Below are 27,912 nucleotides of genomic sequence, written 5' to 3'. Positions count from 1 at the left end.
TTAGATTACCTGCCATCTTGGAGAGGAGTGGGGGAAAAGAGGAAAAATTTTGGAACAGAAAGTTTTGCAAGGGTCAATGCTGAAAAATTACCCATGCATATGTTTTATAAAAAAAAAAAAAGCTTTAGTAAAAATTTTAAAAAGAGATAGCCCAATAGAGAGCCAGGCTATGCAATGGAGATAGCATGCCCAGTGAGAAGCAAAGCTGTTAAAGCACTGAAGTGTCATTTCATGCACAGGGATGCAAAATTTTTTCAAAGACACATCCCTGTACAGCCCAAACTGCCTCATCCATCACCATCAGTCAATAAGAAGGATGTTTGCGGAAGTGGGCAGCAGCCTGGTGCTCTTTTACAGATGGAATATTTGGGGAGATATATTGTCTTTTCCAGTAGAATATAAGCTCCTTGAAAACAATCTCTATTTATTACTTTTGTCTTCATAAACTGATAACTAAGCAGTTTGGCAGAAAGATACCCTCAAAGAAAATAAAAGCTGGTTTCAAGTTTTATCTTACATATACTGACTTTTTTTTTACTTTTGGGGAGTCACAAGTCCCCAAAATTTTCGAAGGTAGGCAACTTTCTAAGATTGTAAAAAGGGATTTTGGAGAAAGTGAAGTCAGGATTGTAGAGAAAAAGACAGTTACTCATCTGAGCTCTTCCCCAAACCACCAAAATAGAAAAGGAGGCACAAAAATCACTGAAGAAAATGAATTCTTAAAAAGGAGAATTGGAAAAATGGAAAAAGATATACAAAAGTTCACTAAAGAATATAATTCCTCCCAGCAAAAGAACTCAGGGAAATGAGTGTGAACCACTACATAGAATCCCCAATCCCTCTATTTTTATCTGCCTGCATTTTTTATTTCCTTCACAGATTAATTGTTCACTATTTCAAAGTCCAATTCTTTTTGTGCAGCAAAATAACTATATGGACATGTATATATATATATATATATATATATATATATATATATATTATTTAACATATACTTTAACATATTTAACATGTATTGGTACCTGCCATCTGGAAAAGGGAGTGAGGGGAAGGAAGGGAAAAACTGTAACAAAAGGTTTTGCAACTGTCAGTGCTGAAAAATTACCCATGCATATATCTTGTAAATAAAAAACCTATAATAAAAAAATAAAAGAAAAATATTTTGGCAAAAAAAAGAAAGGGATGATAAAAGTTTAAAAAACACTTTATTAAGAGGACCAAAAACTTCTTCAATTAAACTCAAAATACCATCATTTAATAAAATGCATTAATGTCTTTAAAAAAGACTATAATTCCTTAAAAATTAGAATTTATCAATTAGAAAGTAATGACTTTAGAAGAAATTAAAAAACAATAAAACAAAATAAAAATAGAAGACACTGTGAAATATCTTTTTTGACAATAGCAGATCTGGAAAATAGATCCAGGAGAGATAATTTAAAAATTATGGAACTACCTGAAAACCATAATTAAAAAAGAGTATAGACATCATCTTTCCAGAAATTATCAGGGGAAAAAAAACCCTGATGTTCTAGAAATAGAGTAAAACAAAAATTGAAAGAATATACTTCCTGAAAGGGATCCCAAAATAAAAACTTCCAGGAATATTGTAGGCAAATTATGGAACTCCAGAGTCAAAGAGAAAATAATATAAGCATCCACAAAGAAAAGAATTTAAATATGAAGTTGAGTATGTAAAAAAACTAAATTAAATTCAGAGGTGAAAAAGAGGAATGTACTGAGAGAAAGAGAAAGAGAGTGGCAGAATGGGATAAATTCTCTCACATAACAGAGGCTAGAAAAAAATATAGAGTTTGGAAGGGGAAATGAAGAAGATGGGGGAAGTGAGTGAAGCTAACTGTAATCAGAATTGACTTAAAGAAGAAATAAGCTATGTACTAAATTATGTTTGGAAGGTATTTTACTTTACAGAAAGGTAGAAAGAAGAGGTAATAAGAGAAGGGGAGTGACAACAAGGAGGGTAGATTAAGGGAGGCAGTAGTCAAAAGCAAAATACTTAAGGAGGGAAAAGCTGAAAAAAAGAGAGAATAAAATAAAGAGGGGGTGATAGGAAGGAAGGAAATACAGTTATCAGTAGTAACTGAAAAGAAATTTGATTCAAGTTTCTCTGATAAATACTTAATTTTGTGAAAATATAAGGAACTGATTTAAATTTGTATGTTATCATAATACCTTTTCTGGCCTCTTCCCCTTTCCCCCCACCTCCCATCTTCACATCCTTTATGTGCCTTTTACTTCTTGTGTTTTTTTTTTCTTTAGGATTTATATTCAGACAATTTAGTTTTACATTCTTTGGAAGGACATGAACACACACACACACACACACACACACACACATATATACCACACTCAACCTGTGTCTCTCAATTTTGCCAGGGAATTTTGAACCATAAACCCCATTGTGATTGTGAAGAATCAGCCCCACAAGAGATGGGCTAATGAAAACTTCAGGAACAGACTCTCGAAGGGATCAGGAAGGCTGCATCTTTCACCTTGGCTGATCAGCCTGTATTTTGGAAACTCTTGCAAGGAGATAAAGACAATCAAAGGCTGCTTTCTCAGGCTCAGAGCCTTCTGGAAGTCTGGGAGAGCTGGGCCCTGGGAGAGTCTATTTTAATTCTCTTTCAGATTAAAGCATGTAAGCCTTGAAATCAAATATTTCCCTGAAATTCCCTCCAGTTCTCTTATCAAGTTGTCTGACTGGGGGCCCCATCATTACTTAAAAGAAAGACTCTTAACTGGGAGAAATCAGTAATGAGGTACAGGACAGGTGTGAAGTGCCTTGACTGGAAATAATTAAGAGAGCATTAGAATTGACTTCTCTTTCTACTATAAATCACTCTTTCTTGAGGAAATGAATGGTTCCGAATCCAGGAAGTTGAGAACCATCCCCATACACTGCCATGCCTCCTATCTGCTAAATAATCACAGTAAACCCTGTGTCCTCAGCCTAACTAGACCCTAGAAGGATAGGGAGCAGCAGGCCTCTAGACTGTCAACACTGAATCTACTCTGCCTTTCACAAGAGGGCCAGCTTCTTCATCATTGCTTCCCCCTCTGTCTTAGCAAGACAGGAGCATGCCTAGGCTAGATGACTTTCTAGATCAAGAACGTCGGAAGCTTCTTGACCTTCAAGAATCTGACTTCAATCTACCTTTCCTGGCTTCATTTCAGCCCAGCTGGATGACTTGCCATTTCATATACATGCCTTTTTTTATTCTATGTGTTGATGGACACCGGTCCCTAAGACTAACATGATTTCTCTTCTCAACTTTGCCTCTTTGCATCCCTCAGTCCTTTGATGGCCAAGTTCAAGTATGCTTTCCTATAAGAAATCTCCCCTGATTTCCCCAGGAGTCCTGCGTATATTTTGGATTTTTATTACCCTTGACATTTTCCCTTCATTTTAAAGTAAGCTTTACAAACTCTTCAGGAGAAGGTACTTTTGTCTGATTATTTTTTGTTTGCTTCTCTACTTTTTGCTTCCATACTACATGTATTTTTTGGCCTGAGATCTATCATTTTGTTGGTATGTGAATGTCCAGCATCAGAACCCCCATCAATTAATGAGGATCAACACTTGCTTTATCATTTATCCTCCTAGAGAGATAGTTGGGACTCTGAGACTTTTATTAAATGACTTTCCCACAGTCATTCAGCCAGTATGTTCTACAGTTTAAATTTGGATTGAACTGTCAGAGAGAGGATTTTCTGACTCTGAGATCCTGACAATAAATAAGTGATTATTCTTGTTGTTGAGTATTTTTAGTCTCTTTGTGATCCCATTTTGGAGTTTTCTTGACAACGATATTGGAGTAATTTACCATTTCCTTCTCTAACTCATTTTTACTGATGAGGAAACTGGGGCAAACAGGGTGATTTGCCCAGGATCACACAGCTAAAAAGTGTCTGAGGTCAGGTTTGAATTCATGAAGTTGAATCTTCCTGATTCTAAGCCCAATGCTTTACCCACTGCCCCACCTAGCTGCCCCACAGTAAGTTCCAAATACGTATCTTTCCATTGTGGAGAAGGATAGCAGAATACATCATTCCTGCCTCAATCTGCCAAAGGAAGGACTTCTTCCTCTTTACCTCTTTTCCAGCTGTCATTACCATCTATCTGCCATTCTATCTGCTCATATCAATATGTTCAGCCACAAATTCCCATCTTTCCATTTTGATTCTTTTATTTGGAAAAAAAAAAGAAAGTCTTATTCCTCTTCTCCATGGAAACTCTTAAAATAACAAAAGATAGCTCCTTTGTCAGCTCTCTTTGTCTTTTCTAGGTTAAGCAGTTCCAGGACTTTTAGCTCATTCTCAAATGGCATAATTTTGAGGCCCTTCATGATGCTATTTGCCATCCACAACTGGAAATTCTCCAGGTTGTACATATCCTTACTAGAATATAATTCCCGGAATGGAACACTGAGACTCCATGTTCTCCAGGTAGTCTGGCCAGTGCAAAGAATATTTCTGTTCTGGGAAGTCTGCTTCTCTTCAAGTAAGATTATGCAAGGCAAGAAATGTCTGGTTTGTGGGTGCTTTGAAGGAAATCTTTGTAAGCAACATTTTTTTTCCCTCTTAGATGCTCAATTATATTGATACAGGAATTAACATGTAATCAGGACTCCATTTTCATTGCTTTGAAGATGCTTTGAGAATTTCTTCACTGATGCAGAGGTAGAGATTGAAAAACATTTACTAAGTTATGATTTCCTGCAAGGTCCCAAACTCGGTAGAGGGGAGACAAGGAATACTTGTCTGGGAACTTCCACTGCATGAGGTGGATATAGGTATAGTCGAATGAGGAGGTTGTAGCACTACATTGTACATAGTCCAAATGATCTAAGAAATTTCACCCTCCATTATAATCTGAAAATTATCTTTTAGGAGAGATCCGGACAGAGAAACCAAACCAAGTCCATGCAGGAGTGGAGAACCTCTAGACTATGGGCCATATGAGGCTCACGAAATAATTTATATGATCATAGTGAGCTGAAAATTGGGTACAACCACCACTTTCTGCATGAGTTCTTTAAATTGATAATTTAGCATGGCCCCCAAATGATATTAGAAATATCCAAATGTCCCTTGGCACAAAAAAGGTCTCCTTCTCCACCCCCTGGCATAGAGTATAACTTGCATAAATCTCACGGTCTGCTAAATTGGGGCTAAGGCAGCACAGACTAATACTGTAGTGACACTCTGTTGATACTGTCTTTTGCTGACTTTTATGATAAATGAGTTTTGGAAGATAAAAACACATTGGCTTTCAATTGAATTAATTTATATTAATATGACCAGTAAAGAATATGGGGATCACAGGATTAGCTGGAAATGGTCTTGAAAAACCACCTAATTCAGCTCTCTGATTTCATGGAAATAGAGGCAGATCAGACACATAAAGTGATTGATCTCAAGTCATACATCCCAAGTCATCAGAATGAATGGGAAAAAAATAGTTCCTTACACCAGGCTAGGTAGAAGTAGATAGAAATCCAAAAATGATGAGACTCTTCTTTACCTGTTAGTGGAGAGGGAAGACACTTTGGCACTTTGGCTCCAAAAGGAAAATGTGATGATTGGATCTTCTTGAGAAATAAAAGGACACACCCCAATCAAAAGCAATGGCAAAGATGATCTGATCATGGTTCATGATTAGAGAACTAGATGAAGACCAGACTAACCACATTAGAGAATATCATAGCCAAAATGGAGGAAGGAGAGGAAATGTTTGATTACACAGTGACTTCAGAAAGCCAAATGCTTTCAGAGACAAATCCAAACAGTGTGCAGAAACCAGTTTTCTGAAGTTTTGAAATACTAGTGAGCTTCTGTCTTTTTATAAGCCCAGTGGTCATTTTCATGCTGGTAATTTTCCCTTCTCTTCAATCTCCTATTCTCCACGAGTTCATCCCTTAGTTTCCATTTCAGGAAGGAATACATGGCAACTATGCTTTCTTCAAACTTAGCTCAGCTCATGATTCCCTGTACGACTTCTGTAGCTTGCCTCCATGCATGTCCCCTCCAATATTATGTCTTCTATCATCCCATTAGAATGCCAGCTCCTTGAAACTGTTTTCCATTTTTCTTTTTGCATCTACAAATCTTAGCATAATGATTGGCACATAGTAAGTACTTAAAATGTATCTATCTATCTATCTCTCTATCTATCAGAGGTTAGTCCAACTGGCCTAGCATTTTGTTTTCAACAATGTTACTATCAAAATTGTAGAGAAAAATTTAATTAGAGGCACCATGGTCTTACCAGATAAATCAGGCCATGGTACCACTATGGTATTCAACTATTCAAAACCTAATTGTATTCATCCAAAGCCATTTGTCTGCCTAATGGACATGGTACTGCCATGGTACTGACAAAGATTTGGAGGATCCCTGAGCAAAGGCGTTCCTCACCCCAGGAAATTAATAAGTTCTTTGGTGATTGTCATATGAAAGCTTAAACTCTAATTGATTTAACCATGGCCCTTGTTATTAAGTCTTTATCACCATAGCTAAACCCCATAGATAGAGAGATTTTTTGCGAGGATAATAAATATTTTTCATGGCATCAATTTCAAAAGGTTAGAGATACATGCTGAGGATCCCCAAAAATTCCTTAAAAGTCTCTTTCATAGTCATGAATTTCAATATCTCGTTCTTGGAACAATATATATCTTTAGGTCACATTCTGTCATGGAATAGTTATGTTCTATTTCCTACCAATTGGAAACTGAATTGGGAGAGGCAAGGTTGGACCTGCCTATACTATTGATGGCTGAGGTTCAGAACTTCTTAAAAGAGAAGCTGAGCAGAGCAGGTCTCAGGATCAAATAACACACAGAAATCCAGATGGGTGGACATATGGCTTCAGGGAGGACCATCCCTTGGTGAATGAATGATAAATGTCTCTGTCATCCATTATAGGCAGATTTGTTTAAATTTTAACTCTCTTATTATAAAATTAATTTCCCTTCTAATATCCTCTGCCACTTTCACTTTAACTTCCAGAACATTGCCTGTATATTGAGTTAAAAAAATATAGAAGGAAATGTCCCTCTAGTGTATGCCATTAATTTTAAATGAGTAGGTAACTTGTTACCTGATTTAGACATACCACAAATAATTTAAACTTCTCCAGAATGGTCTTTTTTTCTGAGGGAATCAAAATAAGAATTTCTCATCTACTGATTTCTTTCCCGTCTTGCTCTTCTTTCTCCTTGTTCTCTTCATAGTCTTAATTCAATGACCATTTATATGTTGATGATTTTCAAGTCTACTTCATATTCTAGCCTCTCCGTTAACTTCTAATCTCACATTTCCAACAGGCTTGCAGACATCTCAAAATGGAGGTCTGAAAATATCTTAAACTCACTATATCTTAAACAGAACTCATTACTATGACCTTGAATGTAACATTTCATCTCATTCATCCTCAATTTACTTGATTATAAAATGAGGAAGTTGGATATTAAGCTCTCTTCCACTCATCTCACAGATTGCTTCCCGGCTCTCAGTTATAATGAGAACTATAGGTCATTTATTCCAGAAATATCAAACACAGCTCCGAGGTTGATGATATTGTGGCCTCCAACACTCTCAAGTGAGATCTAGAACAGATTAAAATTGAATTTTGATATACATAACTAAAGAAATAAAGATAAAATAAAATATAGATAATGTTGTGTTTTTCTAAGTTAATATGCAGTCTTCATGGATCTTCATGGATGGATTACTGGTCCATTTCTATTTGAGTTGGCACCATTGGTCTATATAGCCCAAACCTGAATGAGAAGGTGTAATATCCGCACTAGCTTTCTGGAGGACCTCGGGATCAGCCCAAGTTGTTGGTCTTAATGGAGGAGTGAAAGAGGCAGGAGGGCACATGGCTGGTCAAAGATGGAGTCTGGAATCTGGCGTCTTCTCTTGTGTCTTTGGCTGAGAGATGTGGCTGAGAGAACTTTCCCAATTGTCCCAACCTTAAATTCTTCAGTACAATTACATCACTATACCACATTTGAGTACTTGCAACCTTTACATCACCATAGAAAACCATTGTCTCACATTGAATAGGTACTTACCTATAAGTACCTTGCTGACCTAGATTTATAATACCTTTTCAGAGTTCTGGCCCTCTAGGAGAAGACAAACAATAATGCTTTTATTAAGTGAGTATTCAGCCTTCTCTAGAAGACTTCTAATAAGAATACTTTCTCTCCCAAGTTAGCACATCCCCACTTTTATTTGGCTCTAATTATTAGCAAGTTTTCATTGCCATCAAACCTAAATTTCTCTCTTGGAAAATTATACCATTGCTCCTAGTTATGCTTCATGGAGATAGAAGAAATCTGCTCTCAAGGTAAAACAAAGAAGGCAGCATGAATTTGGGAAAAGAGAATTGAATTTGTACTTATGCAATCTGGGTTTAAATCATAAACCACAACTTTTAAACTCAATGACTGTGGAGATCATTTGAATTCTCTGGTCCAGATTTCCTCACTTGTGAAAGGAAAGTTAGTCTACATTACTTATAGCTGTAGATCAATGAGCTGATGACCTCATAAGATGCTGGCTGTGAGGCAAATGATCTGTAACAACAATGGCAGCAGTAAGATTGAAATGAAGGACTCTCTTTCCCATTCCTCCAATGACTAGAAGACTATTGCCCTTCATCAGCATGAATCTCTAAAGCCAGAACCCAAATGCTTTTTCTTTGAGAAGTAAGAACCAATGAGAGTTTGTCTGTAAATCACAATCTTGCTGGGGAACACTTGGGAATAACATTTCTAGGAAACTAGGGAGAAGCTAAATAAAAAAGGAGCTTAACTCTGGGAACAGAACAAAAGCAAGGAAAGAGTTTAATTAATCTTTTATTCTTAATCTTAGTAGTTATTTTTCCAAATGACCTCTGGAACGCTGAAGCCCATTACAATGCCTGCTTGATGTCAAGAAAAGTAATCAGTACATCCCGTCTCCACGGCCTCCTATGCTTTTCTTATTTATTTTTAATGTACTCACTATTTGTGGAATATTTCCTTTTAAAGCCCCAGACTTTTTTTCTTCCTTTTTTCCTTCAAATGTTCCCAGGAAATGGTGCATTTTGTGCCTTGGAAGGGCAATAGCAAATTTGTGGTCACGATGACCTTTAATAACAAACGACTCATGTCATTTGACCATGCTTTATTTTGACAAACATTTATTATGTTCTTATGCTATCATGTGAAACATACCATGCCTCAGAGGATGAAGAATCAGTCTAAGACTCAAGAAAACCTGACCTCAATTCCTTTCTCTGACACACATTATCTGTGTGACACTCTGCAAGTGATTTTTTAACTTTTCAATGTGTCAGACAGTGATCTCAGGTTCTAAGTTACATAGCCATTGGATATCAGCAATGGCAGAGGATTTTCTTTACTTGAAAGTTACTGAGATCTATGAAATCCCCAATACAACTCCTTCCTTCTCCTTAACAACAAACCTAAATTACTTGACCCTGAGAAAAGAAAAATCAGCACAAAATGGTTCCTACTTCATCTAGGATTCACCTTTTACTAAAAGAAAGAATCACACATAAAGGAAACGAAATGCTACCTTTATCAAGAGAGATTGTATATATTCTACATCTACCTATGTGTGTATGTCTATGGACGTAGATATATACCTCTATGTTTCATATGCCTATATGAGAAAAATTTGAAAGGATCCAAGGCCTCCCAATAGGAATGGATAAAAAGCACTTGGACATAGGCTGAGGGGAGCATGGGACAAAGAAATGAAGCTGGAGAATGCAATGCTGAGTATTCTGAAATGGATCTAAAAGGGAACGGTAGGTTAGGTGGGCTAGCTTTCTCATTTGACAGTTGGGAAAATTGACAAAACATGAAGAAATAACTTTTCCCAAGTCCAGACAACTTGTACATGGTAGAATTCCTGTGTTCAGGGGTGGTTCTGAATAACTTATTGTGACTCAGTTATTGGAAACCGGAGTTGCATAAAGTAAAATATCTGTATGCATGACAAAATGTAAAACAAAAACTTTGATTAGCTAAGATTTGGCATTAATTCTCTGCCATTTTCTTGTCTTTGACTCAAGGATTTTTTTTTTTATATTTTTGTATTGATATATTTTTAACATCACAATAATTACTGATTCATCACACTTTCCAGATAACCACCATATATAACAAATTATACTTTAAAAGAAAAAAGAAAAAAAAGGAAGAAGAAAAGAATAATCAATGAGCAAAACTGATCAAAATAGGCAAAAAAAAGACTAAAAACAATTTAGGCTAAAAACCCATAAAACTCCTTCCTCTGAGATGGGATGAGGCTGTTTTCTATATCACTTCTGTGCAGCCATGTTTTTCTTTTTAATTTAGCAAAATTCATTTCTTATATATTTATTGTTTTCCATTTAAATTATTGGAGTCTTTGTATAGAGTGTTTTCTTTTATTTGCTAATTTGTGTTTTTTTCCACTCTACATCAGATCTTTTTAGATTTCTCTGTATTTATTATACACATCATTTCTTATAGCAAAATAATCTTCCATTTCATTCATTTGCCATAATTTGTTTAACTATTCCCTAAATGATGGGAAAATAATCTGCTTTTAACTATTTGTTATAAAAAGTGCTGCCACAAATACTTTGGTGTTTATGGGAATAATCTTCTAATCAATGACCATCTAGGAATGGGAATCTCATAATGGGATTTCTGGGTAAAAGGATATGGATTTATTTACATTACAAATTCTTTTCCAAAATGGTCATGCTGATTTAGAACTCCATCAAAAATTCAGTGGTATCTCTTTATTCCTCTGACCCATGTAATGTTGACTAGTTTCATTTTTGGTCATCTTAGTCAATTTTATGGGCAAGAGAAAATTTCATGAAGGATTTATTTGTTTTGTTTGTTGTTTATTTTGGTTTGGTTTGTTTGGGTTTTAGATTTAGTTTTTGATTTTTTTTTTTTGCATTTCTCTGAATTATTTGGAGCAAGCTTCTTTCCAGAAAGATGTGGTTTAAATTCAGTCAGTGGATACAAATTTGCTTTGTCTGATACTTAAAATTAATCTATCAACTTTCTTTCCTTGATACAAAGGACAAAGGCTAATTGCTTGGCTTGGTACTTAACTGTTCTGTTTATAATTCAGTATCAGTTATGGTAGATTGTAATGTTCTCTTCTCTAAAACATAACAGAATTTTCTGATTAGATACCTGAGATCAGAAAGGGGGACCATTGAACATGACAGCAATGCTGTAAGTCCAAGTTGTAACATTCTTCTCTTCCCTGAAGTATAATCGTTCTCTGGGAGCAGATTTCTTGGGGAGCTTCTGGAGGCAGCCTTAGTTTCAGTTCTGATCAATAATCACCTCAAATGCAGCCAGCTGTTAAAAGTTCAATCCTTTATTATCTCCTTCAAAATAGCCTGGTTATCTTTCTTAGAGGCCTATCTCTCTCCTTGGTTCCAAGAACTCTTGTTGCTAGTCCTTTGCCTCTTCCAGCTTCAGCCTCTCTTCTTCTGAATCCCCAGTTCTGCCTGACTGCAGTCTCTGGCTTCTCAATCTTCTCAATTGACTCCTGACTGAGGCTCCAAGAGCTTCTTATATATGATCTCTTAAAGGTGTGAACTCAAAGGTTGACTCCTCCTCCTCAGAGAGTGGGATTGTGGGTTCCTGACTTGTGAATCTTTTGAATGAATCCTGACTTGTGAATTTCAAATGCTAATGTGTGAACTCTTAAAGGTGTGAGCTTAAGTACATAAGCATTGTTTCTATCAATTCCAGTGAGTTTGCACCTTGTTTCAAGTTCTGGCCCATAACAGTAGATCCTGTTATGGAGTGCATATAATTAGACTGAGAATGCAAATGATTAATCAAGAGATTAATATTAGATTTATAATAATAAATATGTACATATATTATTATATTCAAATCTGTATACATATATTAAAGCTTTTTCTTCATGTTTTTCTATATGCTATATATATTTATGCAGTTTATATTTTATATACATTTATGAAGTATTTGCATATGTACATTTTGGTATAAATTTGAGTATATATACATTCAACTGGCTATGTATACAAACAAACATAAAAACAAATTCTCAAATAAAAACAAAAGCTGGCTAGCTGGATATCTGGAAGCAGGATGAATTTTACCTTTCTCAATAGGCAAGAATGTTGGTCAACTCTTTTTACCATTTTATCAGGCTCTCCTTGGCTTTAAAGAACAAGTGAAGAGAAGAGTTGTGAGATGATAATGATGTTTATTGTGATCACTGTTCACTATATTTTACAGCAACCAATGATGGAACTGGTCCTTATCCTTCTAGCTACCAAGCTTTGATGAGCAGAAACCGATGAAGAAAAATGGAAGTTTCCTAATTCCTAGCACCCCTTCCCCCTTGAAATCTATCCTTCTTCCCACAATAAGCACTTTATCTCTATCTGGTTTCACATACTAATATATATTGCATTTGCCTATGTAATGTCCATGTCCAATATCCTCAACTAGACCATAAATTCCTTGTGAACAAGAATAGTATCTACTACTAACAATTCAAGTTTATATAACTCTTTGACGCCTAAAGAACTTTACTCTCAACAACCTGGTTTAGGTAGGATAATTATTTTCAGCCCCATTCTACATATGAAGAAACTGAGACTCCAAAAATTGATTGACACTTCCAAGTTCACTTAGCTTGGGTTTTTCAGGGCCAGAATATTAACTGATGTTTTTGTCCTGGGTTCTCTCTACAATAACACACTGTCTGTAACAGCTGTTCTTTTTACCTCCTGAATTCCTTTCCTCAGTGAGAAAAGGCTCCTCAAGAGCCTGAAATTTCAAATAATCACTTCAATAATAATATTTCTGCACACACACATACACACATATACATATGTGTGTGTATATATATATATATATATATAAAATCATGGCCATATATATATATATATATACAATATATATGCAAATACATATATATATTCACATACATTGCTATAGGTGTAGTTCTTCTTGTATATATCTGCATATTCATTTTCTTATGTATATGTGTTTGTGTGTTTACACACACAGAGAGAACGACTAACAGCAATACAACCCCAGTCTAGCAGCCCTACCTACAGAAATCTAAGGAGAAATGTAGTTAGTCAACACTAAAGCCCTAAATCATTAGTGAGAGGAAATTGTGATAAGGAAAACCAGAAACTAAATGGTTACATGTGTGTATACCCATACGTATAAACATGGCATCCATTGGTAGAGGAAGTTCCTCATCTGGAAGGAGCTCCATTACATCCATGAAATCAGATTCTGAGCTTAGTTACCTTTACTTCCTCTTCTCCAGGTATTTCAATGGGCCTTTGGTTCTAAGAAGGGCAGTATTTAAGCTCTGCCCACACTCCAGCAGCATTCACTCTTCTCTAATTAGTAGGTAGAGCCACAGTTAGACCTGCAATTACTTTCAAATGGAAACCTAAGGCCATAAATGAGTCCTATTGCATTGCTTGAACCCAGGCAGTTTCATTTAACTTCTATCCTTGCTCAAGGCAGAGTCTGGGGGCAAAGTGGGAAGAGGATCAAGGCAAAATCCTCTGTTCCTGGAGCCAGGCATCATCTCTATGAGGAAAAAAGCTGACTTAATCCTGCCTTCTAAGACTGTAAGATTTCACAAAGATCCCAGATCTGCTGCAGGCAGCAATATCAGGAGAAATTTGACAGTACCTTTCATTTTATTTCTGAACACTTTATTCGCTATTTCAAAGGAGGAGAAACACTCAATGTTAGCCCCATATGAGCTCACATGGGTAAAAATGTCAACTGATCTATGGTAAAATAACTATGTTCCCAAGAAATTTTTTTATTGGGATTATAACACGAGACCCAAACCTCCAGAAGGTTAATTCCAATGTCCTTCTGACCTAGAACAGTTGGATGCCAGGGAAAGAATCCCATATTGATAGATCAATTTTTTCTCACACTTCTCACCTGGCTTCTAGCAATAGTCTCCTAATTATTTTCCCTGCTCTCTCCTTTTTCCAATCTGTTAATCACCAAGCCGGTATAACAATATTATGTATCCCCAAGACAGCACCAGGAATCTCTGTGAATGACAGGGGAGCTAAAAAGAGGAAGTAACAGCTTATTGGGCTATGAAATAAGACTGGTGTTAGGAACAACTGGTGCAAATGATCAGAGGTTCACTTAAGGGCAGCTTATCCCTAATGCTTCTCCTACTGGTGTGCAAAATCTTGTCACCATCAGTGGGCAGGGGCCTGTATTTCACAGAAATGTGTGAATTAAAGTTGAGTCTAATCATATCACTTCTGTGCTCAGAAATCTTTAGTGGCTCCTTTCTGCATCTAAGCCATGTGTGTGCGCGCGCACACACACACACACACACATGGCTTTTACCATCCTTCGCAAAATGGCTCTAGTCTCTCTTTCTAGGCTCACTGCATATTCCTACCCATTGCAGACTTTGCCCTCTAGCCAAAGTGATCAGTCTAATATCCCAGGAATATGATGTTCTCTGTCTGCTCTTCATGTTTTTGCACAGACTACCCTCTGTACCTGCAGTAGGCTTTCATCATCTTTGCTTTATTTTAACTCAGAATCTTTTAGCTTAAGTCTCAGCTCCAAAATGAAGTTTCTTTTCATCCCCCATATTGGTAAAGTCTTCCAAATCATAGACATTTTATTTATTTGAGTATGTTTTTGGATTTACTTATACAGGTATATGGTTGCCCATCACCCTCTCTCTCAGATCCTTATTGATTAAAGATCCCATTTCTCCTTTTCCTGTGGTCCCTCTTTTATTCAACTCTGAGAACTGGACCTGAGAGTGTTTGTTTCTCTACTTCATTGTTTGTCCTCTTCAGTTTCAGGGATAGAAGGTGATCCATTGGAACCTGGGATTTCTTGCCATAGCAACATGGCAGCCATGACTGCAAGTGAGAATGTACAAGCTATCAAGCTGGCTGGCCTGGACCACAGAAGCCTTGAGAAACCAGAGTTCTGGGCATTGAGCCCAAAAGGAGTTTTTGGATTTGGAACTGAACTTGTACTCTAGAGACACTGAATTGAGCTATGAAACTTATTCTCTTCCCTTCCCCAGAGTCTAAAGTAGTACAAAACAGGAGGAGGAAGATTCTGTCTCTTGGTTGTTAGGAAGTAAGTTTATGTGTCTGTGATTATACTTTCTGAAGGGAAGATAATAATAATTATTATTAATTAATTATTAATTAAGGGAACACTAAAGGTACTTTAACAGGGTTCCTAATTTCACAAGTTGTTTTCTCCCAACGCAATGTGAGTCTTCCTCTAACTCAGCATCAGTTCTTTTCAGCTTTGCAAGGCCATTACAGAGTAATGTGCCTAGAACACAGAGGGTGTTTAATTCATGTTTGCACAATAGTATTGAATTACTTTCAATGCTCAAAATGATTCCAAATCTAAATATGATAATTATACCAATTTTACAGATTGGGAAATAGAGTTTCAAAGATTTTAGTGTACTTGTTCAAAATCATGGATCTAGTAAGTATTAGAAGCAAAACTTGAATCTAGGTCTCCCTGGTTCCATTTCTAGGATAAGGGAGAATAAGGAAGAAAAGAAAAGATGAAAAATGCATGTGATAATTCTGTTGTATATTTGAAATGAATAGCAAGTTGTATATAGTAGACTTGCAACTTTGGGTGCAAATATCTTTTTTATCATACGATGTTAGGAAAATACTTATTTTATTCTATAAATTAAAAATAAAATAAACTTTTTAAAAAAATGGATGCATGTATTGTTTGTTGTGTCTTTCTGTAAAATATAGTTTGTATGAGGTCTTCCATAAAAGTGGGACACAAGGGAACCAAAGACTTAAGTCAAATAAAGCGCGTTTTTTGGTGTTTTATGGACATTTAGTTTCCAACTAAATTGGACAAGAACTCATTCACAGGAATTCTGTTATCTCCTAATGCTGTGAGGGTTGACATACTGCTTTTTTTGTCACCCCTGTCTGGTACCAAGCCCTCTTTCCATCTTCCCACCTCTAGACCATCTTAGTTTCTCTTTACTCCCATGCTATTCAAAGCATATTCTATTGACTTGGTATCATAACAAAGGAATACATTTGGTTTAAGATACATGCAGCTAATATGGACACGTCCTTTCATGATATCAAGAAAAACTGCCCTTGGATCAAAGGACTGTTGTGATTTTTTTTTTCTACTATTGCTCCATAGCTCTCATCCTTGATTTCCACTTTTGTCATTTCTCAAGGATATAGACATTCCTACCTAGACCAAAGGCTTTCTCCAAAATGTGTGTTGTTGGTGGTAATCAGGAGAGTCTGCTTGAACCAGGATGCCATCCTTTGCCATGTGTGGAGGGATTAGCCTGTACCTTGTGCCATAGCCAGATTTAGTTGTGTTCTGGCTCAGTGCTGAAGGGCTTGTGCTTGGGAATGATAGCACAACCTCTCACTGGTAGACCTGGATTTTAGCTTTGTGTGTGGTTATAATGGGGTAGTGTCATTAAGTTGAAGTTGGAAAACCAACATTAAATTGTTAAATATCTGGAAAAAAACAAACAAATCAGATACCTATAATTTAAAAATAAGGGCAGCTAAGTGGCACAGTGACTAGAGCATCAGGCCTGTAGTCAGGAAATTGTGTTTTAGTTGTTTCATCCATGATTGAGTCTTTATGATCCAAATTGGGATTTTTTGGGCAAAGATAATAAAGTTGTTTTCCTTTACTTTTTGCAGCTCATTTTACACATAAGAAAGCTAAGGTAGCCAGGGTTAAGGGACTTTCCCGGGGTCACACATCTAGTAAAGTTTAGAGGTCAGTTTTGGATTTATGTCTTGCTGATTCCAGGACTTATGTTCTATCCACTGTGCCACCTAGCTGTCTCAGATGCAAGTTCAAATCAAGCTAGTAGCTATTATTATTATTATTATTAATGTTATCATATAAAATTTATTTTCCCCAAATAAATGACAAAGCAATATCTAACTTTTTCTACGTTCGGAGCTTCAAATTCTATCCTTTCCTTTTTTTTCTCCCCCTCTCCAAAACAGTGAAAATTTAACTATGGGTTATACATGTACAATCATGTAAAACATTTCCAAATTAGTCATTTTCTATGAGACAACTAGAATTTAAATATGAATGAATGAGAAAAAGTAAAAGACTAGTATGCTTCAGTCAGTATTCACACAATAATAGTTCTTCTGGAGGTGGATATCCTGCTTCATCATTGGTCCTTTGGACTTGTTTTAGATAATTATGTTGCTGAGAATACCTAAGTCATTCACAGTTCTTTGTGCAGTATTTCTGTTACTGTTTATAATGTTCTCCTGATTCTGTTCATTTTATTTTGAATCAGTTCATATAAGCTTTTCTGGGCTTTCTGAGATCACCTTGCTTGTCATTTCTTTTGGAACAATAGTATTTCATTGCTAATGTGATGATTCTAACCCTAACCCAACTCTCTCTCTCTCTCTCTCTCTCTCTCTCTCTCTCTCTCTCTCTCTCTCTCTCTCTCTTAAATATATATATATATATATATATATATATATATATATATATATATATATATATATATATAGCTTTTGATGCTATGGGCTGTGAGTTAAGGCATGAACTGATTGTACATTTGGAAAAAAAAACTGAACTGAAACTAACTGTTCAAGGAGAAAGGAAAAGAAGAAATACCACCAGCACTTCAAAATGAGCCTCAGAATGAGTGCATTTCATTAACAAAAAGCATGATTTATATAAACATATATGTGTGTGTGTGTGTGTGACTAGATTTTAAAGATGTTTGATGTTTGTCAGTTTTCTGCTTTCTTCTTGGCGATGGAAGGCTTTGGAAAAGCCTTATTATATCATATAATCAATGTCTTAGTCTCCTATCACTTTTTATCTACTCATTTGAAAGAATTTCAAAGTCTTCCCTCTTGCCCCACAAAGGTTACCTTTGAATACCTGAAAAAAGTGGCAGAGAAAATTCTGGATATGTGTGTGTTCATGCATGTGTATACAAATGTGTACATGTATGTATATAAAATGTACATATACATGTGTATATGTACTTGCATACATAAAATCCTAAACAATTGATACAGTTACCCATAAAATAAGTTTTAATGAAAATATTAGTCAGATAAAGTAGATTCATCCTTGCATTCACAGTGTAATCTCAGATAAATCACTTAATCTTTCCCAATCTTCTCTACTGTCAAGTGGGGTCAATTGCTTTGTATGACCTGCATCTCAATGATTTTGTTTGAGGGAAGCTAAATATTAATAATAAAACTCAATTGTCTTGAAAACTTCCATATGTAGGATTCTGGTTATTCACGTCTCATATGACTCTTGAGGAAATCTTGTCTATGAAATGTGAAGTTGGATAAACAGAATCTCCACAATTGCATGTCAGCTCTCTGAGGTCTAGTGTAGCTAAGTACAGAGAAGAGATTCAGGATGAATTATTTAGCCTTGGCCTTCCATGAAACAAAGAAGAGATTCCTTTCAGTCCGGTGAAGACTCCTTTATTTCTCTAGTGATGATGTAAGACAGAAAGTTTAGTAGTAAGAGGATTCTAAGAATCCCATGGATTTGGACTAGCCATGTGCATTAAGTTTATCATTGAATTAATATGAGAATATGGCCAAAGTGGGCAGGTATGGATGGGCTGAAAACTGCATGGTTGGAGAAAAGAGCCACCCATCTGAGATTATAGATCCAATAGTATATTGAATATTTGCATAGGTACTTGGAGAATAAAATAATCAAATGCTATGGCCTCGGATGATTCATTGGATTACACAAAAATTTATCATTATAGTGGTTCAATAGGGAGAAGTAGATTTTTCTTTATATCTGTTTTTTTTTAGTGTATACTCAGCATCTTTACCATTCTCTCTGCTTCCTTAGAAAGTTGTTTGTTTGTTTTTACCTCTTCTTTATCTTTCTTCCTTTTTTCAAAATTCCAAGTTTCATGCCAAGGGTGATGATGATGACTACCTTCAGGCAGGTAGATCACCTGTTGAGATTTGTGAATCACTAAAGGAGCTCCCTGATTTTAAAAAGTCCTGTTTACTGCTCCTGACTCTTGCTTGCTATCAATTTTAGGAAAATCAGTGTATTACTGTTTAAAATTAAATTTAAATTAAATTAAATTTAAATTAAAATTAAAATTAAATTAAAATCTTATTTAAAATGCATACTGCTTTTGGGAAAAAAAATGAACATTCAGTGGGAGCTTGCTGGGATGGCTAGAGGTAATGTTAAGTAAATCAGTGTAAATTAATATTTAACATAGAGCTTCAAAGTATGTTGGCATCAGTATGGTCAGTAAAAAGAGATTATTAATATGTCATGTACATAAATGACATATAATGTGGCTCTTCCTTCTCATTGTCCTCTCCCTTCTGATTTGCTGCAAGGACACAGACAATCTCACTGTCCAGAAATATCATCAGCCCAGTGAGGCAAAAACAATTCTAAAATTGAGAAAGGGAAATTAAAAGTAAAAAGGCAGAACAAAAATTGACAAAAAACAACAACAAAAAACAAAGAATATTCCTAGATTCAACTGAGGATTTTCTGATTCACAATTAATGTCTTCCCCTTTGTTGAGCCTGCTATGGCAAAGCATGTTTCTAAAAAAATAATCAATCTGGCACTAATCCCAAATCCCAAATCTGATTTAGGAAATTGAGGCAGTGCTAGAATAAGAATAGGAATAGGAATACAATAGAATAAGAAAGGAAATTATTTTAGTAATTCTTCCAATGCCTTTGGGGACTAGGAAATCAAAATGTTAAAATTAAGAAGAAGGGAGAGCAAGTATTTATTAAGTAAGTGCCTGCTATGTGTCAGGTACTATAATAAGTATTTCCAAATGTTACTTCATTTGACTCTCACAACAACCCTGGCTGTCATCCTTCATTCTTGAAGAAGACCAAAATGGCATCACTAGGTTAGAGTCGAGTTCCAGTGTGTCTGCCTGTGGCCGATCAGACCAATTTGAACCTGGAATGCTCTGCCACAATTCAGACACAAATAGTCCCTGTGAACATCTTGGGGGAGGTCACTTCTCTACCTTTGTGTGTCTCACATTTCTTCTGCTTTGCTCATGGAGCACAGCCTCTCCTTTCATGAGGGCACACCCACACTAGGCAGTCCTGTGCTAGTGTCTCCCATGATATATAATCTGAAGTTCTGAAGAGAGTGCTTAAGAGTGTCCTGGTATCACTTTTCTGACCACACTTGCCCTGTGTGAGCTCTCCATAAAATAGTCTTTTTGGTAAATGTACATTCAGCATTATAATTTTTTTTATAACTTTTTATTGACAGAGCCCATGCCTGGGTAATTTTTTAGAACATTATCCCTTGCACTCACTTCTGTTCTGATTTTTCTCCTCTCTCCTTCCACCCCTTCCCCTAGATGGCAAGGAGTCCTATATATGTTAAATATGTCACAGTATATCCTACATACAATCTATGTGTGCAGAACTGAACAGTTCTCTTATTGCACAGGGAGAATTGGATTCAGAAGGTAAAAATAGCCTGGGAAGAAAAACAAAAATGCAAACAGTTTACATTCATTTCCCAGTGTTCTTTCTTTGGGTGTAGCTGCTTCTGTCCATCATTGATCAATTGAAACTGAGTTAGGTCTCTTTGTCAAAGAAATTCACTTCCATCAGAATACATCCTCATACAGTATCATTGTTGAGGTATATAATGATCTCCTGGTTCTGCTCATTTCACTCAGCATCAGTTCGTGTAAGTCTCTCCAAGCCTCTCAGTATTCATCCTGCTGGTCATTTCTTACAGAACAATAATATTCCATAACATTCATATACCACAATTTACCCAACCATTCTCCAATTGATTCCAGTTTCTAGCCACTACAAACAGGGCTGCCACAAACATTCGTGCACATACAGGTCCCTTTCCCTTCTTTAGTATCTCTTTGGGGTATAAGCCCAGTAGTAGCACTGCTGGGTCAAAGGGTATGCACAGTTTGATAACTTTTTGGGAATAATTCCAGATCAGTATTATTATTTTTTTATAGCGCATTGAGTAGTATTAAAAAGTGGAATGTTTTCATTTTATATTTGTTTCTTTTGTTGGAAGTTTATTTTTCCCTTTCCCTCCTCCTCACCCATACCCACTGTGGTGTATGTCTATGTATGAAAATAAAAGGAAAACCCAAAGTTTTAGTTAATAAAAAAGAAATATGGTATTGATGATTAAAAAAGAAATAAAGAAATATTAGTCCCTATATGGCAAAAGGTACACAACACGTTTCTTCATAGGATGTCTGGAATTATGGTTGGCCACTAAGTTGATTATAATTCCTTTCAATATATATTTTTATAATGTTGCTATTGCTATATTTTTATTGCTATGTAAATTATTTTCTTTGCTGGTTACTTCACTCTACACCAATGAAAACAAATCTTTCTAAATGCTTTTTTCTAAAACCAGTCCTATTATAATTTCTTATAGCACAATCATATACCATGACATCAATATGCCATATTTCTTCAACCATTCCACAATTGAAGGGCAACTGCCCACGTGACCTCCCATTCCCCATGTTTCCAATTCTTTGCCACCACAAAGCGTTTCTATAATTTTTTTTAATCTGTAGGCCTTTTTCTTTGATCACTTCTGAGTACAGACCTAAGAGAGTTATTGCTGAGGTAAAAAGTATTCACAGATTAGGACTTCTCTGAGTATAATTCCAACTGGCATCCTAATAGTGGTCCCTTGTTAGAGCTCTTTTCCCATAACTTTTCTAGCATTTGTTATTTTCCATTTTTTTCAACATTTCCAATCTGATGGGTAGGAGGTAGAACCACGATTTTAAATATCCATTTCTCTAATTATAAGTAATTCAGAGAATATCACATTACTATTTGATGACCTGAGTTTCTTCCTTTGAAAACTGCCTGTTCGTATATGCTTTGACCATTTATTAATTAGAGAGAGGACTCAAGTCTTATAAATTTGAATCTTTTTCTATATTTCTTCAAAATAACAACTTTGTCAAGAAACTTGCTCCAAACATTTCTCAGTTTCTTAATTTTTTTTCAATTTTTGTTGTGTTGGGATTTTTTATATAAAATGTTTTTAATTGTATATAATCAAAATTGTCCTGTTTATCTTCCCTGAAATTCTTTACTGTTGGTTTCATTATGAACTCTTCCTGTCCATATATGAAACATAATTTCCTCATTGCTCCCTTTCTTTGTTTGTGCAGTTACTTTCTAAGTCTAAGTCATATACTCATCTGAAGATTATCTGGGGATGGATTTTTAGTCTCCTACTTCAGTAAGCAAGTCAGTTCACCTTTGTATTCCACATTTTGAAAAATGATTTGGAATTAGCTAATTTCTAAAAGTCTTTGTCCATTTATTAATCATGTAGAAGGCCAAAGATGGTATGAATAGAAGGGGAAGTAACCATTTATCTTCTCACCATAATATATAAATGGCTGAAATCTTTGAGACTTTCTGAATGATTATACAAAACAAAAGCTTAAACAAGTAAAGACACCTGATATAGAAGGGGCAAGGGAAGAGCTGGCTGTAATGATCATTGGCTCTTTGCTTATGTCTATCAATTGATTTTGCTATTTCAAGACTCTCCTGAGGAGCTGCTTCTGTTGTGTATCCTTCTTACATCTACTCAGTCAGGAGTTCTATCTCCTCACATCTCCCTAAAAATATTTTGCTTTGCTTACATCACATCTTGCTTTGCATGTTACTTATGTAAGGATTGGGGTCCTCACTCCTACTCCAATCCATTACAGAAAGGCAAGATATCTTAATTGGATCAATTAATCAAAATGAAATTGAATACAAATAAGCTTTTAATTAGTATGAAAAGCCCATTGGGGCTTGGGATGAAAGCAGGTAAATAAATACAACAACAACAACAACAACAACAACAACAACAACAAACTATTATATTTAATTGAAGAGAATAAGTTTCCATTTACCTATGAATTAAAAAAAATAAGCCCATATGGGGATTTATCTCAGTAAAGCAATGAAATCATGTACAGGTGAAAAACTATAATTTCAGGATATCAGGATTATAGTTCCAGAATGTGAATCAAGCCCTTGAAATGGATAGAAAAATAATTTCTGTCCTCTTTCCCTCACTTTATCTCCTGCCTCTGTGTCTTTGTCTCTGTTTCTATGTGTCTCTCTCTGTCTCTCTCTCTCTCTTTCTCTCTGTCTCTCTCTGTCTCCTTCACGTACCAACAATAGTAGCTACAATTTAGGAAAGATCAGCAGACATGTTCCTCAAAGTTGATCACATATTCAGGGAATGAGACCCCTTGTGATTAAACTGAATATCTTTAAACTCAAGATAGTATTCTGGTAAAAAAAAAAAGTCATTTTATACTTTGCTACATATGATTTTCATATGTGTGCCTTGCTATAATGTTTCTCTAAGTCTGAGCCCATCTTTTCTCTGGACTACAAGTTCTCCCAGAAGAAATATTTTGTAAATATATTTGCAAAAAGATGACTGTGTCTTGATCAATAAAAAACTAAAAACACACTAGTGGGGGCTCATGAGCAACAGAACCATAAGTACTCGTTCCCATAGGGATTAACTCTAAAATTATAAAAGAGAAAATAATAGTCAGCCATTCTTTGAAAACCCAGTCAACCAATAGTAAGTGAGAATTGCAAAAGATGCTCCAGAAGGGATGCTGCAGGATACAAATTTCTTCAGATAACTAATTTCTCTAAGGTTTTAGGGACTACAGAAACTCCCCTTGTCTCTGCAGAGGTATTTCTTTATTTGCTTTGTTTTGCCCAGATTTAACTTTAAGTTTCTTTTTGCCCATTTCTTAAACAAACAAACAAAATCAACAAAACCAAATCAAACAAACAAAATTTTAAAAATGATGCTGAAACCAAGTATTAGGTGAATATCCCTTTTGGTAAATTAGATAGGTGTCTTTTCCATCCTACTGCTATATACCAGTAGAATGTCAGGTTTTGAGATCTGGATGAGTTACTTTTTATGCATCCCTGGATTTAAGACAATGAGCAGTCCTTTTTTCATACTAAGGGAAATTTTGTAAAAACTGATTTTTTGGTCCCCAGTAGGAACCTATTAAAATGAAGATTTAGGGATTCTTTGTCAGCTGCTTCCTGGTTCACTACATGGGTGGTAAGTATTTGCTGATGTAGATTAGTTGGTTCTTTTAATATAAAATCTGTCCTGCCCCAAACAAACACATCCATACACATACAGACACATCACACACACACATGTCCACCATATGCCATGGATATGAAGCCCTTTAAGTGGATGCTGTGCAATGTCCTCTTCAGGAGAGCAGTTCTCAGTCATGTGGGAGGAACAAGATATGCGCAACCCCCTTTCTATATTAACAAGCTGTGTGCTTGAAGAAATCGCCCACACACCACTTAGAATTCTGGGCTGCATTTTTCCAGTAGCAAAGTCATTTTGAATAAGGGGTGGTAGGTAGCAGGAAGTATATGGAGTATGTGTTTGTGTGTGTGTGTGTGTGTGTGTGTGTGTGTGTGTGTGTGTGTATCTGTGTAGGGGGATGGGTCTTTAGCCATTGTAATGCAACGAATACATATGTTCTAATAAAATGGTAATTATTACTTGAAAGACATTGAATGTGATTCCAGACACATTGACTAGAATGCCATGAGCAGCACACAATAGGAAAGGCTGGAAATAATTCATCATTAGAACCTCAGTTCCTTAGTTGAGGTGTACGACTAGACCTTCCTTCCTTGATTAGTGATGTTAACCTGGGAAAAGAACATGCGAAGGTTTCAGAAAGTTTTGGATTGTGGCTCTGGGAGGATAGACGGGAGTCCTGAAGTTGAGCTTTGTCTTGGGAATGATATTTTAATGTATTTAATATTTTCATATTTCCCAGTTATATGTCAATTTTTAAGAATTGTTTTTAAAATGTTGAGTTTCAGATTCTTTTCTTCCCCCATTGTGAAGGCACATGTGAAGTTACACAAAACCTTGCCATAAAAACCAAGTTCTCAAAGAAAATATAAATTTCCCACCCCCCCCAAAAAAAAACTCTTAAGAAAAATAAAATTACATTAAAAGTATGCTTTAATCTGTATTCAGACACAATCAGTTCTTTCTCTGCTAAATGGATGGCATTTTTTATCATTAGTCTTTCAAAGTAGGCTTGGATCATTGTACTGCAATGTCATTCCCAGTTGATCATCCCACAATGTTGTTACTACTTTGTACACAGTACATTTCACTTTGCTTGAGCTCATGGAAGACTTTCCCAATTTTTCTGAGAGCATCCTGTTCATTTCTTATAGAACAATAATATTCCTTTTAAAACCATATACCACAATTTACTGAATCATTGAAAGGAAATCTTATCCAAAACTGAAGCTATTGAAAATTAGAATGTGTGGGGACAAAGACTGATCAACAGTTTCTGTTAATAATTAGTGTGCAAAAGGTTAAAAAAAATAACAAAAAACCTTCTTCCCTTACTCTCAATTTCTCTCATCAATACTCTGCCTCTGTCTCTCTTTCTTTTCCTCCATACCCTTCATCTTTCTCTATCCTTGTCTTTGTGTGTATATCTCCCTGACTCTGTCTTTCTTGCATACATGTGTGCTTTGGTTCCACTGCAGAAGTTCATTTGGAGACACGCACACTGAGCTGAAGCATCCCCCCTCAAAGCAGCCTGAATGGCTGCAGGTAGAGAACCCTCTGCATGTACACAGGGGCTTGCTGTATCTCTGAAGCACAAAAGATCCTGATTTAGCAGGAGTTTTCTCTCTGGAGCCTGCCTTCTTTTAAATGTCCTATATGTTGGACTGCTCTAATTAAAGGGGAGAAAAGGCAGTAAGCACTTATTAGGTAGCTACTATGTGCCAAGTCTGTGCTAAAGGCTTTGCAAATATAATCTCTTTAAATGAAAACAAATACCATAGGAAATTACAATCACGTTTTTCCTCTTGAGCAAAATCAAAAGTTTTGCTCTAAATCTTCAATCAGTTGCCATGTATCGATTTTGTCTGTGCACATAGTCTGTCTCCCAGAAGAATATAATTTTGTGTTAATTTTGTCTTGAGAGCTCCACAGATAGTAGAGGGCTGACATGAATGGCAAGCAGCAATAAATGCCCAATGGGTTGTATCTCATCCAGCTTGTTGACTTTTTCCTTATTATTATAAACTACTTGCCCAAGTGGTTTACATTTTTAAAACAAGTGAGGGAAAAGAAAATTGATGATCTTGTTAAAATGGTAGATGTTGGCTTATTAGAAAATTAGAATAGATTGCCTTGGGAGAAAATGATCCTCCACACAGTCTCTGAAGAGGTTTCCTAGTGGAAAACAGATGATTTCTGCTGCTTGTGGGGGTTTCTGTTGAGAGTATTTTTTTTTTTAATCCATATCCCTTCCAATTCTGATATTCAATGATCAGTGTCTCCAAAGGCAACTCAAACTCCTAGATGACATTCTGGTACTGCTGCCATAGAAAGCTGAATCTGTATACTAAAAAAGAAAGCCTCTAAGGTTCCTGAGGGTAGAGAAGTATTTCCTCGTGGCACACCCAGTGATATATAATTGACCATGTACTACAGAAACACTCGTTTAATCCACTTGAAGACAGTGAATTATCTCGGCTATCTCAGAACAATCTTTGAAAAATGCAGCCACTTAAAATTAGATCAGGGAAGTAAATAAACAGCTAAATGTTTTAGGGAGGCAGACAGATTTGGACTTCCATCTCCTACTGTTCACATACCCTAATTAGATGGAATTGACTAGTTTCTGGTCTTTGAGATTTTCTTTAACTTTTGCTTTTTACACTTTTTAATTGACATTCAAACTTTAAAAAATGAAAATAATTTGGAAAACTGATGCTAAAAAAATAACAATTCCCTAAAATATAACCTACACTATTTTTATAATGATTTTCAGGTAGACCAATAATTTTTAAATTATCTCTCCTAAATCAATTTTCCAGATTAGTTGTTTTTCCAATGAGAGAGTTCACATTTTTCTATTTTTTTATTTTGCTTTATTGCATCTTGATTTCTCATGAAGTCGTTAGCTTCCATTTGCTCAATTCTATTTTTTTTTAAATTATTTTCCTCGGTGACCTTTTGTGACTCTTTTCCTACTTAGCCAATTTTACTTTTTAAGGCACTCATTAGCTTTTTGTATGTCCTTTTGCACCACTCTCAATTCTTTTCCTAATTTTCCCTCTTCCTCTCTTACTTGATTTTCAAAATTCCTTTTGAGTTCTTTGATGGTTTGAGCCCAATTCTATTTTTTTGAAGGCTTTGGATGTAGAATCTTTGACTTTGTTATCATCTTCGTATGTGTTTTGACCTTCCTTGTCACCATAATAACTTTCAATGCTCAGAAACTTTTTCTGTTGTCTGCTGATTTTCCTAACCTATTATTCAACTTTTAACCCATTATTAAAGCAGGACTGTTTCCAGCATGGAGGATACACCATCCAAGCTTCAGGATTTTGTATAGGTGTTTTCAAAAATCCTTTTAAGAATCTGACCATAAGCACTTTCTTTTGCCCTGAAGCTGTTAGGAGTAGCCACATCCTGCTATAGCTGTATGATCTAATATATTAGCTGATAATGGGACTGGAATTGGGGCTAAACTGAGCTGGCATGGCCTGCACTGGGATTGGCCATTGGACTTCCACTCTGTCACCACAGACCCTCTTTGCTGACCCTCCAAGTACTCCTTGGTGTCCCCGGGACCGAGAGATCCAGAAGGCTCCAGTATTCAGAAGACCTGTCTCACTGATGCTGGGTTCGGGGGGGCAGTCCAAGGCTGAAG

The sequence above is a fragment of the Sarcophilus harrisii genome, chromosome 3, assembly GCF_902635505.1.
Source record: "Sarcophilus harrisii chromosome 3, mSarHar1.11, whole genome shotgun sequence".
NCBI classification, from domain to species: domain Eukaryota; kingdom Metazoa; phylum Chordata; class Mammalia; order Dasyuromorphia; family Dasyuridae; genus Sarcophilus; species Sarcophilus harrisii.
This window is presented reverse-complemented; position numbering follows the sequence as displayed.